Source organism: Mercenaria mercenaria, chromosome 15 (assembly GCF_021730395.1).
Source record: "Mercenaria mercenaria strain notata chromosome 15, MADL_Memer_1, whole genome shotgun sequence".
Classification (NCBI taxonomy): domain Eukaryota; kingdom Metazoa; phylum Mollusca; class Bivalvia; order Venerida; family Veneridae; genus Mercenaria; species Mercenaria mercenaria.
In genome coordinates this window covers 36,949,945-36,969,991 of record NC_069375.1, presented here as the reverse complement: position 1 = coordinate 36,969,991, position 20,047 = coordinate 36,949,945, and the positions used below count along the sequence as shown (strand labels likewise).

The window sequence follows — 20,047 nt, the reverse complement described above, 5'->3', positions numbered from 1 at the left end:
TTGGTACTGTTTAGTTTATCAGCTTGAACAATTCGGCCTGGTGTTTCCAATACTCCCGCTTTAATAGCTTTAGGTTTTGTATAACCACCCCCTGGATATGGTGCCTGCTTTTTAATTTTGTCTTTTGGCAGTTCCTGTGATATGCATGCTCCATAACCTGAGATCCCCTTTCTAAATTTCAGTTTGTTTAGTTATACCCATTGTTTTCTCGTTTAAGGCAAACCCATTATTTTAACTGGGGACCATACGCCGCTTTTCATGGAATTACATATATTTTGAAGGTTCCATGTGCACCGCCGTATGAATGCATCTGCGGATGTTTCTAAATTGATTTTTGCACTTGTAGCATGTGTAAATGTTAAGTTCTGCTCAACCCGGGGCTAGAGGGCGTGGACAGCAGCATGCATTTCCACTACCGTCCATGAACAGGCTCAATCAAACCGAACCTACAACATTTTCGTTTTTGTCGTGTTGAGCGACCTGTGGAATTTCCTCTTTTTCTATTTCATTACATTGAACTGCCTAGCTCGGACTTTTTCAAGCAGTGTGTCTCAGAATTGAACTTTTAAGTCACCAAAGGATGCTTTTAATGCTATTAACTTGTTCTCACTTCTATCTATTATCGGATATACACCTTAAAATACATGCTGTATGCTTTTTATTCCATACTGTAATCATCTCTCACTTCTGTCCTTATCACTTGAAAGAGAGGTGTGACAGTAGCAGACAGACAGATTTCTTCATTACAGATTTCTTTATTACAACCCAAGTATACATTTACATATACAATATGGGGAAATAGATGACCTTGAGTAAAAGAAGACAGTGCTTTAGGGTATAGCGGATAGCTAACAAACTTTTAGTGTAAACACGAGTACATGATAGCTTTAGTCGTTTTTCAGTTGTTATATATATAATTATTTAAACCTCACCTAAATACATTACCCAAGATTTTTTTTACTACTACACAAAGAACTATAAAATACATTTATATTTATCAGAATAATAATGTGTACTATTTTCAAAAACATTCAACATTTTAAATTTCTATCAAATACTTTTCATTCACTGATGTCTTTTTATATGCACAAACAGCAGGAAGGTCTAGTAGATCTATTAGTCGTTCCAGGCATTTTTTTTAAAACGGATAGCTTTGATTTTCGTCTGGTGACATGTTTAAAATAATACAACAAGCAAACACTTGAAATGTATGTCATTTTGCCTGTCTGCAAGCCAGTAAAAGAATGAGATGGAAATCTATACAAGAATCTGTCCAAAACAAAAATTATCAACCTATCCTCTATATACCATAAAGCCCCGTTATTGAAAATTGATGATTCATACCTAGGACACTGAGTGATTCTCACGCTGCATTTATTCTTATGTATCACTTCATTTTGACAGAAAGAAGTTGGGCGTAAAAAAGTTTGGAAAACATTTAATTTACTAAGATATTACAGGTAAATTGACACTTAGAATATATATCTTTAAATCAGACATCTATTATAGGTGTCCTTGAAAACCTGTGGTCAGTCGTTAATTTTAGTTGTTTACATATAGTTGGGTATGGGTTTTGTGTGGGTGGGGTATGATTAATTCTGGAATGCACTAAATATTTTAAGCACAGGAAGTATTATGTCAGAAAATTAAGAGATGTGCCTTCGTGGTCCACTCAAATATAGTCCATATCAGTATATAGTGCCATTTTCCTGCCAAGTATAAGCCTTTTAATGCAAGATATTAGTTTAAAAAATGAATCATCAGAGACCTGTGTTTATAAACTTTATATGAGTGACAACAAATTCTGGTAATCAGTATACAATTACTACATTTCTAGTGTATATTGTAATTGCGAATATACAAGCTATCAGGGCCTCCTCTGCCAATGTAGCCAAATGCTACAAATTCAAAGAACTGGTAACAGATTTTCAAAAGTGGCTACAAGAATGTAATTAAAGGCAGTGGCAAGGTAGCTGGTTCCACCTACCTAGACCAAAAGTCTATGTAGCCGGTTCCGGCTATGTAGACTAAAGGTCTAGGTAGTCGGCTGTATATATACATATCGTATATGAACATGTACATGTATGTCAAGGTAGCCAGCTTTAATAGTAATAATACACTGTATTAATTATAAAGGATCATTATATTGGTTAAATAAATTGCATATTTTGTGATTTATTATTTACTGTTTGTGACTTACTTGTTTATTTTATCGTATTTACACACTCATATCATATTGGCCGACATGTTGTTATGTTATCAACGAATGATCAGAGTGTCATTATCGAAACAGACAGACATGACATTGTATCTTTAAAAGGGCCCAGTATGATTTTACTCTTTCGAGCGTGATCAATGCAGACGCAATTTATTAAAGGTTTCTTTTTTTGACACAAGGGCAGTCAGACAAACGGACAAAAAGAAACAGACATGACACTGTATGTTATCCTAAATAATTGGCCCTAAATAATTTATAAACTGTAAATTTTTACGCCTTGCGAGCATTCATGATCAATGCAGACGTGTTTTATCAAAGTTTGGCAGTTAAAGTTTTCTTGTTTTGTTTTATCTGACACAAATGACACAATGTGAATTGCTAATGTGAGTTCTTATACCTTCTAAAAAGTACTTGATACATATTTGCGATACTGTTATTCCTTCTTAAAACAAAACAAAAACAAACGGTTAAAAAACAGAAGGGAAAAACAAAAGAGTGGCTCTGCTGAACATAACGGCGTTTGACCCAATCATCTCCTGTTTTTAATAGCTAATTATTGCATCTTCACTGCAAATATCATTTTCACTATTTATATTGATTGCCAGACATCTAGTCATCCCAGATATAGGTAATATGCAGAAATTTCATGTATCATATGTTTTTGCATTAATGTCAACCCCATATTTCTGTGACCTAGGGCATATCACGATTGAACTGTATGTTCTTTTATATATCCATCCTTACAGAACCAGACTTTACCATTGTGAATACAGCCAATATTAAGGTAAATGAGTGGTGGGGGCATATAGATTTGCTCTTGTCCGTCCATCCGTCCTTCCGAGAATGTTTTGTCGCGCGTACCTCCAAAAGTATTTGACGTAGAGTCACAAAACTTTACAGGAATGTTGGTCAGCATGTGTAGTTGTGCACCTGGGGTTTTGCGTCCGGATTCATTCAGTCGTGTAGGCCTCTGACTTTGTAAAAATTGGTCATTTTAATGTTGTGTCACGCCTAGCTCCAAAAGTATTTGATGTACAGTCACAAAACTTTACAGGAATGTTGGTCAGCCTGTGCAGTTGTGCACCTGAGGTTTCGCATCCGGATTCATTCAGTCATGTAGGAGTTATGGCCCCTGACTTATTTTGTTTTTAGCTCACCTGTCACATAGTGACAAGGTGAGCTTTTGTGATCACGCAGCGTCCGTCGTGCGTTCGTCCGTGCGTCCGTCCGTCCGTAAACTTTTGCTTGTGACCACTCTAGAGGTCACATTTTTTGTGGGATCTTTATGAAAGTTGGTCAGAATGTTCATCTTGATGATATCTAGGTCAAGTTCGAAACTGGGTCACGTGCCATCAAAAACTAGGTCAGTAGGTCTAAAAATAGAAAAACCTTGTGACCTCTCTAGAGGCCATATATTTCACAAGATCTTCATGAAAATTGGTCAGAATGTTCACCTTGATGATATCTAGGTCAAGTTCGAAACCGGGTCACGTGCCATCAAAAACTAGGTCAGTAGGTCTAAAAATAGAAAAACCTTGTGACCTCTCTAGAGGCCATATATTTCATAAGATCTTCATGAAAATTGGTCAGAACGTTCACCTTGATGATATCTAAGTCAAGTTCGAAACTGGGTCACGTGCCGTCAAAAACTAGGTCAGTAGGTCAAATAATAGAAAAACCTTGTAACCTCTCTAAAGGCCATATTTTTCATGGGATCTGTATGAAAGTTGGTCTGAATGTTCATCTTGATGATATCTAGGTCAAGTTCGAAACTGGGTCACGTGCGGTCAAAAACTAGGTCAGTAGGTCTAAAAATAGAAAAACCTTGTGACCTCTCTAGAGGCCATATATTTCATGAGATCTTCATGAAAATTGGTCAGAATGTTCACCTTGATGATATCTAGGTCAAATTCTAAAGTGGGTCACGTGCCCTCAAAAACTAGGTCAGTATGTCAAATAATAGAAAAACCTTGTGACCTCTCTAGAGGCTATATTTTTCATGGGATCTGTATGAAAGTTGGTCTGAATGCTCATCTTGATGATATCTAGGTCAAGTTCGAAAGTGGGTCACATGCCATCAAAAACTAGGTCAGTAGGTCAAATAATAGAAAAACCTTGTGACCTCTCTAAAGGCCATATTTTTCATGGGATCTGTGTGAAAGTTGGTCTGAATGTTCATCTTGATGATATCTAGGTCAAGTTCGAAACAGGGTCATGTGCGGTCAAAAACTAGGTCAGTAGGTCTAAAAATAGAAAAACCTTGTGACATCTCTAGAGGCCATATTTATGAATGGATCTTCATGAAAATTGGTCAGAATGTTCATCTTGATGATATCTAGGTCAAGTTCGAAAGTGGGTCACGTGCCTTCAAAAAGTAGGTCAGTAGGTCAAATAATGAAAAAACGTTGTGACCTCTCTGGAGGCCATATTTTTCATGGGATCTGTATGAAAGTTGGTCTGAATGTTTATCAACTGGGTCTTGTTGGAAGAGGTGAGCGATTCAGGACCATCATGGTCCTCTTGTTTAAGTTTTTTCATTACACAAGACCTGACTTCTTGTCCAGACTTACTCAAAAAAAAAAGTTTGTGAAACATGTATGTTACAATGTACTTGACCTAGAATCATAAAACATTAGACGGTTGTTTTATAGCCTGTGAAGTGTTCTCTTTAGGATTTTACTCAGCTAGGCCAGAGTTATGGCTAACTAAGTGAAAAATACACATAAGGTTCTTAAAAGTTTGTGTTGCAAACATCTTAAAAATTATTTTATGAGTCATAAAACCATGTTACAGTGGCAGGAGGTGGGGGGGGGGGGGGGGGGCACCTGTGTCCTATGGACACACATCTAGATTTACATAACTTTCTTCCTTCTTAACTATTTTAGCTCTTACTAACATACAACAGTGCTTGTGGCAGAAATTTAAACTGACCTATACATAGATGACCTTGACCCTCTTATAACCTTCAAACTTTAAACCTTAATAAGCAACAACCCGCATAAATGGCCCACTTTAGATCATACTCACACTCAACAAACTTTGTGGCAAGACTTACAAATGAACCTACACAGATGACCTTAACTTTCATACGATCTCCACCTTAAACTTAAAACCTCAAAAACAACAAGCCCGCCTGCTTAGCTCAGTAGGTAAGAGCGTTGGTCTACGGATCACGGGGTTGCGAGTTCGATCCTCGGGCAGGGCGCATGTTCTCCGTGACTATTTGATAAACAACATTGTGTCTGAAATCATTAGTCCTCTACCGCTGATTCATGTGGGGAAGTTGGCAGTTACTTGCGGAGAACAGGTTTGTACTGGTACAGAATCCGGGAACGCTGCTTAGGTTAACTGCCCGCCGTTACATGACTGAAATACTGTTAAACGGCGTTAAACCCAAAACAAACAAATCAAAAACAACATCTTTGTCATACACCCAGGGGCATGATTTTGCGTTTTGAATACACAGCTGCTTGTTTTGTCGAGACAAGAGCGATCTTGCAAGAACTTGAAGAAGTGCATGAAAAACTGGAATTTTTTATGCTGATAAATAATATGTTATAAATACATTGTTACTTTAACAGAGAAACTAGTAGCAAAGACCTTTAGTACTGACTAACCTGTATTGCATATACGGATCTGACCGTTGATTGAGATATTGATGTGTTGTCGATATGACAAAGTTGATAATTAAATAAAAAAATGGAATATTAGTATGAAAAGAAAGAAAAATCAAAAGTTGGCAAAATTATTCACTTGATTCTAGGATAATGAATTTTTCAGTATTTTTACTGTTGTAGCTATAGCTGCCCCAACCTCTTTTCATGAGCTGCTTGCCGAATCTTCATCAAACTTGGTCTGTAGCATCATTGTAAGGTCCTTTCCCATGTTTGGAATGTGGGGATACATTTTGTATTTGGCCGCCAGGGCTGGACATTAACTTCTATTTTCACTTGTCCAGTCAGACAAGTACTCTCTGAAAATACTTGTCTGTACCAGATACTTACTTGTTCAGACCTCTTTGAACACATGGACTTTAGAGAGAAGTCACATCTCCCTCAGCTAAGATCAGGAAGAAGAATAGAGGTTTTATGGAGAAGTGCCATGACATGTAAGATGAAAAAGGAACTTGATATTCTTGTAAGCTTTTTTTAATATAACTTCCTGTCCTTGTTGAAGTCTATATTAAATTTAAAGTGAATAACAAATTCATTGAAAATGTATTTGAATCTGTTTTCTAATCTTTGTGAATCTAATTTGTGATTATTGTAGATTGCAATTCAAAGTGTTTTTTTTTCAGTCTTGCCTAATCATTAGCAAAACTAAGAAAACTCAATTATAAATACTATTTTCAAAAAAGAACATTTCATACAAAAAAAAAATGAAATCAACCTCCAAGTGCTATTAGTGCACAAAACAGAAGTATAAAATGTGTATTGTACTGACCCTGAATTAAATAAGTACATGTATGTCAACAGCAGTGACATCGCATAAGAGAAACAATACTTTTTTTTAAGATTTTAACCAACTCTGAGAATAACTATTTATTCAGTTATTGCACTTATAGTGCGATCAATTCGTAACAGAAAATGCCAAAATACTTCAGAAAATGGGAAAAGCACCAAAATTGGCACAGCTATTTATTAAAGCATTAAAAACATTTTTTTCATGGGACCCATTTGATATCTGTCAAGATGGCCGATGTGGCGGCCATTTTCCAAAATGGCCGCCCAAAACTCAATATTTACCTTAGAAGACTCTAATGAAAGGTCATTATATTTACATTCACCCCAAAATGCACTAAATATAAATGTATATAATAAAATAAATCCTAAATTTGCATCAAATGCAAAAATAACAATTCAAATGATGTTAGTTTCTTTCTGTTTCCATGGTAACGGCAAAAATCTAACCTTTAAAACTTAGTTTAATATTATCATTGTGTAGTTTTCATATTTTTAAGAATATTTTGTTTTGATATATGTAATTTATATTATTTCACTTGAATTCCCTCCACAGCAGCATGTTGAAACATTGTTGTTATTCCCTTACCAGTATTTAGCCAGATGGGGCTTATGGGTTGCCCCTGTATGCATGTCAATACGTCAGCCATGCAGAGTGGGATACCGCAATAACTTTGAAAGTACAGCAGAATTTTTCATGATACGTGGTACATGGATAGATGGCAATGCAGAGAATGCCAATGTCATTTAATTTTGTTCCTATGGCAACAAATGTTGTTGCTATGGCAACAAATAGTGCACAAATATGACACAAAGTGTCATCCTGCATTTCTTCAAAACAAGGAGAGATTGTTTCTTGAGAAATTTTACATAGACAGAGGGACAAATTGAGAACATGCTTGTTATCTTATTTTCTCCTCTTGTACATCATTTTGTCCGTCTGTATGTCGGTCCATCATTTGCAAATGGCGGATTCTTCAATAACTTCAAAATTGCAAATTCTATAGACTTCTTTATGAAACCTTGTTTATAGATGGTAAGTAATATGGAGAATGTGAAGGTCAATTAACTTAGTTGCTATATAAAATTGTAGTTTCTTTGACACCAAGTACGACAACTACCCCTTTCAGTTTGGGACTTCGAAATGCAAGAATAGATTATAGCGACGGGCTAGTAGGATCAAATGAAACAATGTTCGTTATTATGCACCCGCAGTCAGAATGTCTGCGTAATAAATTGCTAACTGTGTAACAAAGAAGAGTAAGGCTGAAAATATAAAAGTTGTTGTCATGGACAACACTTAGTAACTATTCTGTGAAATATATTACTCTGAACAGTGAGCTGAAATCTGAAATAAGGTACATGTCAGTTACTCTTGTCAGTACACACAAGCACAAGATTGTCGGCAACTTTAGTTAACTTGCATAAGGCAGTGCAGAGCATTTCAGCACGTTTGACAAATTACGTCTTCCTCGACAGACTTTATCGAGGTTGCAAATGCACTTGAGGAGCTATTGGTACGAGACTCGGATACTTGAGACAAAACTACTGGAAAGGTTCCAGTATATCAAAGATCTCTCTGGTCAGCCTTATTTATCTTGACTAGGAATTTTAGGAAAATGATAGAACACCCGACACCCATATGTGCCCGACCTAATGGGCAACCTTTTTTAGTATGTTCAAGAGGTGTGCAGACGATGCAGGAATGCACATTATAGCCCTAATCTATATGTGAACAGATGGTTGATCAAGCTACTTGACATGTTTTGCTGTAAAGAAGAGTATCGAAAGCCTCCATTTATACCCCAGAAATATAATACGAACAGTTTGCTTGTAGGAAGATGTAGAAAATGCATTTAAAAGCTTGATTCACCGGTAAGCGCGAGCTGTACTGGTTAGTTTTGTTTGACAAGACAGTGTTATTCTTACATTGGACTGCTTAACTGGAAGTACAAATGGTAAATAGATAATATTTGTCGTCTTAAAACTAGTAATTTAAATTGGTATTAAAATTGTGTTTCGAATGTACCTGTGCTCATTAGAAAAATCTTCAAGTACTCAAATTTAATTTAATTTTAATTTCAGTAAAATGTTCAGAAATAGATATCAGAGCACATTTTTCTTGTAGAAATGATAGATTCTGCTCTTAATTTATACCCCCGTTACACTCAGCCACGTCCCCACTACGTCGTAAAAACTAGCAGGACGCAGTAAGAACTTGTACAATGTAGAAGAAATACAGTAGACTCCGATAAAAACATGATAATTAATAATTATGGTCTCCATGAGTGTAGAGAACGCGGTCGAATTTTGGACATGTTCAAAACAAATGTAGTGAGAACGCAGTCTAATAAGGAAGCAGGAAGGACGTAATAATGATTAACTAACACCTAGTAGGACATAGTACAAGCGTGGTGCGGACGGGAAAGGCTGCATGGCGTGCTCACTGCGCTGTCATTGGGTTATCATTGCGTTCTTGCTACGTCAATGGAGTTCTTACTACAACTTATCTACGCTTGTGTGCTATGACCATGCTACGTGCATGCCACATTGTAGTATACCGCATAAGGTTATGAATACGTTCTTTCGGTTCTTAACACATCTATGTCACGTTTGCAGCAGGTTTTCACCATGATTGGTTCAGATTCTGATAATTAAGTATGAATACTGGATCCAATTCCCAATCACTCGTTTTCAATCACAATGGGTATCGAACATCATCAGGAATTGCCACATAATCATGGACTCAGCAGCACTGGCAGCTTGTAGTGGACTTTTGGACCTCCGTATATCCTTCACACTGCTTTTGCTTATTCCACCGCAGTCTCTCTCTATAAGACTGCTCTTTTTTCTTCATTGGGGCGTTGGGGTGGGGTGGGTGGGCCGTCATTTATTGTAATTTATGGTTGTTGAGGGGAGATGCGGACAAAATTATGTCAATATAACTTGCAGAAGGAATGAAAAAAAAGAGGCCCATTGCGTAGTATTTATAAGTAGCCGACGAATGCAGTGAAAAGGTGATAAGCATATGGTTAAAGCATGGTAAGCAAGAGGTGCAATCTGACTGATCGTACTAAGAATGTAGTAAGAACACACTGGACGTGAAGAAGCGCATGGTAAGAAAATTAGTGTGAACGTGTTAGACACCGTGAGAACCTGGCAAGGATGTTAAAAGCGCGCAGTATGAATTTTAGAACTGCACATTTTTCGAGTTTGATCCCCGTCCCCACCGAGTCAAAATTTTCAGAAAGCAGTATGATCTTCATGGTCTTTGCCCGAGAGTGATCAGGGCATTAGTGACTGTACATTATATGCTTATGACATTAAACTATAAAACCATAATGTGCTACAATTTGACAAAAACAGAATATTACAGGGACATGCAAATGTAAATTTGATTACGCTGATCAACCGGCAATGACTTTTTCCCAAAGAAATCATGATGATCTGACAGGCCAGGGATGTTCACATGGTCTATCACACTAACATAATTAATGAATAATATAGTTTTATTAACTGTCATTAGTTCTCTTAGTGTAAATAAATTGAAATGAATACAGCAACACTTACAAATTCTGAGTCACGAAAACTAATGACAAAGTGAAACACAAGTCATTTATTCACTAATACACATTATAGACTAAAATTTCGTTTGCTCAAACTCTGATAATTCGAACACCATTCTTCAATTAATCGATCATCAGGTCCCAAACAAATTCCTTTATAATATATTTTTCGATCACTCATACTAGTACTACCGATAATTCGAATAAATTTAGTCGGTCCTGATGGTTCCAGTTACCGAAGTTCGAATGTATTTATAATTAATTAATTTACAATTGTTGTAAAGTTCTGCACAAGACTGTTGCATTTTTAAACTTTCTTGATATGCCAGTTACCATTATATACTAAATTTTGATTCATATAAATGCATTATGACTTTTCTTCTGCTTAATAGCACATTTTATCCAAGGGAGACAACTTTTTTCATTTTTGTTGGAAGAGCGGTATTTTTGTTAATATAATATGTTTGGATTTATTCAGGCAGGTGGTTTTAGCTTATTATACAGATAACTGTAAGTGTCAATAGAAATTTTATATATGATATTATGTATTTTTGAAAATATATACATATATGGCGGCCATCTTGGATTTTTCGGCCATATTGGATTTTTCGGATTGGGTCTCATGCTCATTTTTAGTATTTTGCCCTAAAGTAGTTATGTACCAAGTTTCATGCTTTTCCCATTTTCTGAAGTATTTTTACACCATTTTACTGTACTATTATGCTCACTGTAGCCACCTTTCATTATAGCATTTTAAATGGAAGAATGTTTATCCAAGTTAACCATAAAAGAAATTCAAAGGGAGGTAACAATTAACAAATCCCTTTGACAGATTTTTATATTGAGCTCATATAAATTTTTCAATTAAAGGGTAAGGCAGAAGCAGTATGTTGTTCACAAAATTGACAAATCTGATTTGCCATGGTTCAGTGAAGACTGTTATTTTGATTGATGGTCCAAATGTTGTCATTTATTCAATGTTAATTGGTATATACATGTAAGGAATGTTCATAAATACCTAGTCACCTGCTTGACCAGGTCTGTGTAAAATCTACACTTTCATAATATAAAATATCATTAATAATTAACAAGTTAACTTGACTACATGAGGTAAATTATACGTCAATTAATACTTACAGGTATATATAGGTATATACAATTATAATACTATCATACATATATATAGTTACGTATTGTTTCAAGAGGTAACTTAAGATAATTTATATGTGATGTACATACATACCAGTATATGATTGGATGTAATTATTTATGATTTATAGTGACACAATAAAATAACAATATTAAAAGTTTTAGATAAAAATGAATATGACTTCCTTATGGACAGACATGGTATCTTTTTTAAGGGAAGTTTAATGGATAAATTTGTGTCTTAAAAAGTCTTTTATTTGTGGATTTACACTCGAAGTATTCATTTTATGTAAAGAGTTACAGCAGAATAAACAGACTTAAAAAGGTACATTATTATTGACAGAAAGGTAATTATTAAGAAAAATTATTCGAAAATAATATTTTAATGTATTAAGAAAACTGGTAAGAGTTTAAGATATGTTGAAACATGATTTCTTTTTAGGATATCTGTTAAGATGTTTATCTTAAAGTTTAAGGTAATTGACATACAATTTGAAACGTTTGTCTCTCATAATTGGATAATAAAGGTTACTGTGATTTATATCATGTATGAGGAAGAGTTATGTAATAGCCTCTTTATATAACTTAAAATGTTGAATGAGTTGTTGTATAGCCATTGGAAATTGTCCAAGGATGAGGTCCGAGTCCTCATCCACGAAACTGCTATAATGTATGTACTTCTTTACTTTAAAATATACAGTTGCAACATTTCTACATAGAATGAATATGTATATAAATGAGTGACCATACACATTTCATGGAGACATTGCTGACTGTTTCTGTTTTAACCCTTAGCCTGCTAAATTTCTAAAATAGACTGGTCCATCATTTAATTTGGGCAATATCATTTATCATTCGAAGGGGTGTTCTATTTCTATGAAAATTTACTAACTGAATAGCGAACAGTGCAGACCATGATCAGCCTGCACGAATGTGCAGGCTGATCTTGGTCTGCACTGGTCGCAAAGGCAGAGTCACTTGCTGCCAGCAGGCTAAAGATTAACATAGATTTACACAATCCACCATAAGACCCAACTGAAACCACAGACTTATTTCTCTTTTATCACATATTAGATGTCGCAGGAGTGAAATAAAGCCATCACATAATTTTGGTATTACCCTAGTGTAATAAAGCTTTGACATTGACGTTGTTTTAAGTATAAGAGACTTTGGTCAAATTAACTTGGTCCATAATATGTAAAGAAAGAAGAAATTTTAACACCTTAACATGGATAAAATGAATACTACATTTTTGTCTTTACACATTGAATTTATTAAACATGTTGAATGAAATGGAAATGGATAAATTAATCGACAGAGCCTCGTATTTTATTATTATCTTCAACTTGTTGAATAATTTCAATATGAAAAGACACTTGTGTAATATCCACTATTTTACATAGTTACCCAGTTCACTAAAAGGCCCAATGAGATTGCTTACATCCTCCTTTCACGTACGCTGTTTACTATAAGGTCCAACGGAGACCACGGAAAAATTCCAGAAATAGTGCATGAATAGGCATCAGGGGTCATTTTCCACCATTTAAAAGCTGGGAAGTTGCCATTAGACCTGAACCCCTTTATGACTTAAAAAAGCAGGACCTTTTTCTTCATGCAGTTTTTATGCCCCCGGCATCTACTGATGCGGGAGGCATATAGTGATTGTCCTGTCCGTTCATCCGTCTGTTTCGTCCGTCTGTACGAGGTTTACCAAATGGGACTGGTTCGTCTAGCATCAATACCCCTAACTAGAATGACTTGATACTAATGCATCTTCAGACATCACCTGACTTCAGTTTGACCTTGACCTTGAACTTAACCTTTTGGACTTAGGTTGCTTTGTATCGTCAAGGATGCCACCGGGGGCATCAAGCGTTTATTGAACGCAGCTCCTTGTTTTTCTTATAATTTAAGGGCTAAGCATTTTTTTCCCAAATAACAGCTGTTTTTAGTAAAAAAACAAAACAAATGAGATAAATTAGATTTGTCTTTGGAGAGGTTTTGTTACTAAGGGGGGAAAAGGGCCCACACCTCTGATTTGGGGGAAGACAGGCTTGGTACTTGGGCAAAAGGGAATAAAATACCTGTTGTAAAGTCGATTTTTTGGGTGAACTGCAAAAATTGAAAGAAATTTTCTGAAGGGAAGATGTTGGTAAATGGCCCTTGCTATAGAAGGGGAAAAATCCACCTGAAATTATTCAGTGAATGTAGTGCCAGTATAAATAAGCTAAAAGGGTAAAGTAATGACTTTATAAGCAGACTTACTGACAGTTATTTCAAGAGCATTGAAAATTACAAGGATGGCTGATTTGGATTTTGGTATTTGTTTTTATTGACCAGTCATATTAATAATTATCCTGTTACTGGTTTCAGATACAATGTAATTATTTTCCCTGTTAGATATGCTGCTGTACATGTAAGTAGTGGGCAGAGACTGAGTAGAAATTTGGCGAACAGTTGAAAAAGTCACACGCATTGAGTGTTGTTTATGTAGATGTATGTCTTGATAATTTGTCATTTTCTACATGTTCCAGCCCCGAGGTGATCAAGATACATGTCATGTATTGACACTTTAGATTTCATGCAATGTAAAACTATGTAAGCTTTGCCCAACATTTATATGGTAAATTAATGAATAACTATAAGACCTTAAACATAAAAAATGTTTTCGTGTAGGCTGCTTAGCAGTACTTGCACTTCCATCGAAATCAGGGGTTTGCTTAGAGTTTGTATTTTAGCTATTAATGAAGAAAGAAAATGATTTAAAAGGTTGTAGATTAGTAAATTCAGACAGGTTGTAGTTTTGAAAATTCAGACAAGGTTGTAGATTTGAAAATTCAGACGAAGTTGTAGATTCAAAAATTCAGACAGTGTTGTAGACTGGTACATGTACACTGAGATTAATTAAAAAAAAATCCCTGTATATTGTAACACTTAAACTTTATAAGCTCTCTGAAAGTTGTTAAGAGTTAGGTCCATGTTTCAGAGAAAAAAGTTTGAACACCACCAACTCATAGAAAGAAAGCATTGTTTAGATAAAAATTAAACAGCATATAAAACATGTATATTATTCTACAAAACCATTGTCAAATTACTCATATATATATTGAATTCCGGAAAGGGACTGCATGATGGGGCCACACTTCTGGACAGTTCAGCACCTTTAAAACTCACCATTTTTAAAAAGCTGTTACATGATTGTCTTCGTTTTGATGCATTTGCAACAATGTACCAGTGTTTAAACTTAATATAACTAGGTAAAACATCGTTTTTGACAATTGTTTACATTTATTTCTTTACAAGTTGCATTCTTTTTTAAAGGGGGACAACTCCTTTAGAATATTTTAAGTATCCAATTCTGTTGGACAGAACAGTAAAACATGTATTGGACAGATAAGGCCATCCTTAAAAAATTGTTTGTTTGCAGTAACGCGACCCAGAATTTTTAGTGTGAGTAGGTAGGTAGGGATTTTTTTTTTTTTTCGTTTTTTTTTTTTTTTTGTATGCTAATTGTACAACACCTGCATTTTCTTTTTAACCCTCTGGTATGTACACCTTCTGGGTACTAACACTTCTCTGTAGAATGCTAACTTGATTGTAACATATCTGCAAGGGTGGTAGTTTTCACATAGTATGAATACTAATATTACTAGTAATATCACCTTTTTAATAACAATAAAAACAACAGATAGCCTGACACCAGTCAGAAACAGAGCTTTTTATCTCCATATGAACTTAAAAATTTAAGATTATCAACATATTAAACAAAAATAATTGGCCAGACCTCTTGAATGTCCTTGCACTGGCTAGGGTAATAAAAAAAAACATTACATTCCTTAGGATTCAGCATTGAAGTACATAGCAAAATCTTTGATATTTTAATACCCTGTAGACCTGAGTCTGAGCACCCGCACTCCTTCAAAGCCTATGTATCATGTAATTTTAAGACAATACTTAATTGTTTTACATTGTTTACTCAGGGCTTAAGCAATGTTTATATTTTAGGGAGAAGTCATTTCTTCCTCAGCTAAGATTATGGAGAAGTGGAGAGATTTTAGGGAGAGGTGGAGTGATTTTAGGGAAACGCGGAAAGATTTTTAATAGCGCCATGACATGCAAGTTGAAAATGAAACTAAATATACTTATCAATGTAAACCTAATTTCTTATCCTTGTGAATCTAATGTGATTAAATTGCAAATTAAAGTTTTTTTCTCTCTTGCAATGATTGCCTTAACCAAGAAAAGCCTAATCTGAATATGAATACAATTAAAAAAAGCTAGGTTAATTCTATATCAGCAAAAAATAAATCAAGCTTCCAGTGCTAATGCACTCAAAGTCAAAACACAAAAACCCATAAAAGCATTTCACAGTCACTTCTTGAATTAAATACATGTCAATAGCAGTGACATCACTATGACATCACACATAATACATGTCTTCTTTGATCTGCTACTGTCGGCACACATTAAAAGAAACAGTTGTCAAACAGATTAAACCCAGTTTCTGATGGCAGATGTCAAAAATTTGCATGAATTTCAGTTACATTATTTAAGTCACAGAAAGTTTCAGTAATAATAACTATGTTTCTAAAGTCTGGGTTTTGAAAAATAGGAAAAAGTGGACCCATGGAAATTTAATTTCATGCAAATAGGAAAATCTAGAAATGTAAACATTATGGATTTCTTTCGCTGGTTTTAGTCATTGCATTGAAAGGATGTTTAGCTTTTATAAATAAATTTTCAGGTAAGAAAATTTTGTTTGTCTAATATTTTTGACGTTTATTGTGCTCTTTCCAAGTGACTTGTGCAGTGTCACTGCAGTTTTATCCTCGGGGCAGATTAAAAAGATTATGCAACAACAAAAGATCGAAACTAGAATTATTATTTGTTTGCAAAATTGTTTGAGAAATTATGACAGAAAGATATCCAAGAATTTATCTATCCCAGATGTTTTACGTACGAGAAAAATCATTATTTTACAAATCTAAAACTCGGTTAAATACGCCTGCAGTATTGCACAGATAACACTGTGTACCACGATTTTTCCATGTGGAATTTTTTAAACAACTTTTTGCATGAATTTTTGTAGTATATCAGGAAATCGGCAGGGCGTTCGGTAGACCCGAGGTTCTGGGTTTTCACTCGCACTTATCGAGAAAAACTCGTATTTGACCCACACAAAAAAATTTCCCGTGCGTCGGCTTGACCCGAGGAAATTTTCTTTTATGGTCTCGAGTTCGAAAGAACTGCCCCTTGTCAATCAAAATTCCGGTGAATTCGAATATTGTTCGCCGCCATAAGCGGAAGTATGGCAGTAGGCGGAGCTTGGTATATTAATCAGCTTCTGGCAGATGTCAATCATGCCACGCGCCGACTGACACGTGGGCTTCTCGCGGTTTGTATTTGGTACAATAATGTCCGTCATTGCCAAAGGTATTTATTGATCAATGTGTAGAAGTTAATTGATAAACAATGCATAGAAGAGCAGCCTATTATCGTATTTGTGTCACTTGTTAATTAGCGGAATACAGAAAGCGTAACATTCACATATTTTGTTTCTTATCGGTCATATCGATCATTCATGTAGTTGAACCTCAACGAACACTGTCTTGGAAAACTTATAAATACAAATACAAATAGTTACCCAAAAGAAATAACGAAACAGGAAAGAATAAAAACATGGCACCGATAAAAAAAAATCCGAGTTTTGGGTTAAAAAATTGTTTGAGTCGCGGCGATTTTCGTGAGTCGGTCGCGTTACTGCAAACAAACAATTTTTTAAGGATGGCCTAAGTTGTTTGTCAAGTTGTTATTCATTTACTAATAATTTCTGTTATTTTATGATATACTGCTAAACCTTAAATTGTTTCCACCATGTGTTTTCATCAGTCAAACAAAACCCAAAGAAGTAGGTGCTGAAATTTCTCTTACCCTATCTAAGCAGTGAATATTGTTATTTTTAGCTCACCTGAGCTCGAAGTGCTCAAAGGTGAGCTTTTGTGATCGCCCTGTGTCCGTTGTCCGTCGGCGTTGTCAACAATTTGACTTTTAACACTCTAGAGGTCACAATTTTGGCCCAATCTTAATGAAACTTGGGCAGAATGTTATCCCCAATAAAATCATGGACGAGTTCGATATTGGGTTATCTGGGGTCAAAAACTAGGCCACCAGGTCAAATCAAAGGAAAAGCTTGTAAACACACTAGAGGTCACAATTTTGGCATAATCTTAATGAAACTTTGTCAGAATGTTATCCTCAATAAAATCTTGGACATTTCGATATTGGGTCATCTGGGGTCAAAAACTAGGTCACCAGGTCAAATCAAAGGAAAAGCTTCTTAACACTGTAGAGGCCGCATTTATTACTGTATATTCATGAAACTTGGTCAGGGTGTTAATCTTCATGATCTCAAGGTCCAATTTGAATCTGGGTCATGTAGGATCAAAAACTAGGTCACCAGGTCAAATCAAAGGAAAAGCTAATTAACACTGTAGAGGCCACTTTTATGATCATATCTTAATGAAACTTGGTCAGAATGTTAATCTTGATGATCTTTAGGTCACATTCAAATCTGGGTCAGGTGGGGTCAAAAACTAGGTCAAATTAAAGGAAAAGCTAGTTAACACTTTAGAGGCCACATTTATGACCATATCTTAATGAAACTTGGTCTGAATCAATGTTAATCTTGATGATCTTTAGGTTAATAGGTCAGGTGAGTGATAGAGGGCCTTCATGGCCCTCTTGTTTTATATAGGATTAAGTTAGCTGTCTACTGCATTATTTAGTTGCAAATGTCAGCTTCTGTAATCAGAAATATCTATTATGACAAATTGAATATGATTGTGTAGAAAAATATTCTGTTGTGTCAGACAGGCCAGACAAGTGGTATTTTCCTGCATTCATCAAATATGTACTATTATTTATAATCACTGTGAGGGTTCTGCTCTTGTTTCAAAAATGAACTGGTCTATCACAATGTACCAGTATTGGTTTCAATGCGAGTATTTATAAAAAAAAGTAATCAACTCCACATGAATGGAAATAGGAGTGCAACTCTTGACAAAAAAGTATGACATCAATAAAGACAGGCTGAAAACTGCACGTCTGAGTAATTGGAAACTCGTCACTAAGGACCTGAAACTGGTTACTTCTGAGTGATCAAAAACTTGTCATATGTATGACTTTGTGATCCAAAACTTTGTCTAATTATGAGTGATCGAAAACTGTATATGTAGTTGTAAAAGCAGAAATTTTTGCAAGGGTTTAATTTTTGCCATATTTGCGAGGCCCTGCATCTCGCGAAAATTAATCCTCGAGTAAATATTTACCATTTAGTATGAATCAAATTAAAGTAGGATACCATTTTAACTATTTCGCGGATATTAAACCTTGTGAACATACTCAAAATTTAAAATTTGCGAAATTTTGACCCAGCGAAATTATATGCTTTTACAGTAATTATTTAAGTTATTGAAAACTAGGCACATGTAAGTGATAAAAGTCTTGTCACAGCTAAGTGTTTTAAAAGTTCAGCACATCTATTGTGATCAAAATAATAAATTGGTACTTATATGTAGTATTAAGTAATTGGTTTATTCTTTGCATCTCTTCGCACCAAAATTTTTAAGCTAGACTATAGTCACTATACGAGAGCTATCCTACTTGCCAAGGCATTGGTGTTGGCCTACTTCCGTGTCCACACCTTGGTTAAGTTTTGATGCACTTTCTCTTTTTTAATCCCCCAATACTTGTGGTGGGGGGTTATAGGAATGGTCTCCTTCCGTCTGCCCGTAACAATTGTGCCTGCTCCATAGAACTTAAACCCCTTGAAGGATTTTCATGAAACTTAGGACAAATGATCACCTCATCAAGACGATGTGCAGAACTCATGAGTCAGCCGTGTCGGCTCAGGGTCAAGGTCATAACTCAAAGTCAAAGGTATGAGAATTTTAGGTTAATTTTGATGCATTTTTACTATTTCTCTGTTATTACAGAAGGGATTTAATTCAGACTTAAAACAATTGTTCAGTGTCATCACCCACATATATGACTAATTGGGTCATACATCTGGCACAAATATTGCATGAATTATGCCCCATTTTTACCTTAAATTTCTGGTTAAAGTTTTGATGCACTTTCACTCTATATTCTGTTATTCCAAACATATTTGATTCAAATTTAAAATAGTTGTAGAACATCATCACCCACATCATAATGACACAAGGGCCATAACTCTGGCACCAATATTTTATGAATTATGCCCCGTTTTTACTTAGAATTTCAGGTTAGTACTCAGGTGCACTTTCACTTTATCTTTGTTATTAGGGTACTTAATGAATTTGTCTCAAACTTAAAATAGTTCTTTCACATCGCCATCTGCATCATATGACACAAGGTCCATAATTCAGTCACAAATATTTAGTGACTCATGTCCCCTTTTAACCAGAATTTCAGTTTAATTTTGAGTTTTTTTCACTATATCTCAGTTGTTTCTAAATTTTATGGATTTTATTCAAACTTAAAACAGTAATGTTTCACATGGTCACCCACATCATATGACAAAATTTTCATGATGCTGGCACCAAAATGATATACTTCTCTTTCTCTGTTATTACTAAATACATTTGACACAGACTTAAGCTGTTGTCCAATAT

The 20,047-nt window shown here is 35.2% G+C and overlaps 1 protein-coding gene across 5 annotated transcripts in view; it reads left to right on the top strand.

The window, feature by feature from the left end:
- The first annotated feature begins 1,372 nt into the window (after positions 1-1,372).
- Positions 1,373-20,047, top strand: part of LOC123554964 (ecotropic viral integration site 5 ortholog-like) — a 95,727-nt gene continuing 77,052 nt past the window's right edge. For 2 of the 5 annotated variants that reach the window (XM_053525015.1, XM_053525011.1), the window contains exon 1: positions 1,373-1,460. The gene's annotated coding sequence lies outside the window, so the exon portion shown is untranslated. Of the gene's footprint in view, positions 1,461-11,697; positions 11,741-20,047 lie in introns of those variants that run through there. The other 3 variants (XM_053525014.1, XM_053525013.1, XM_053525012.1) reach the window with 3 other exon arrangements.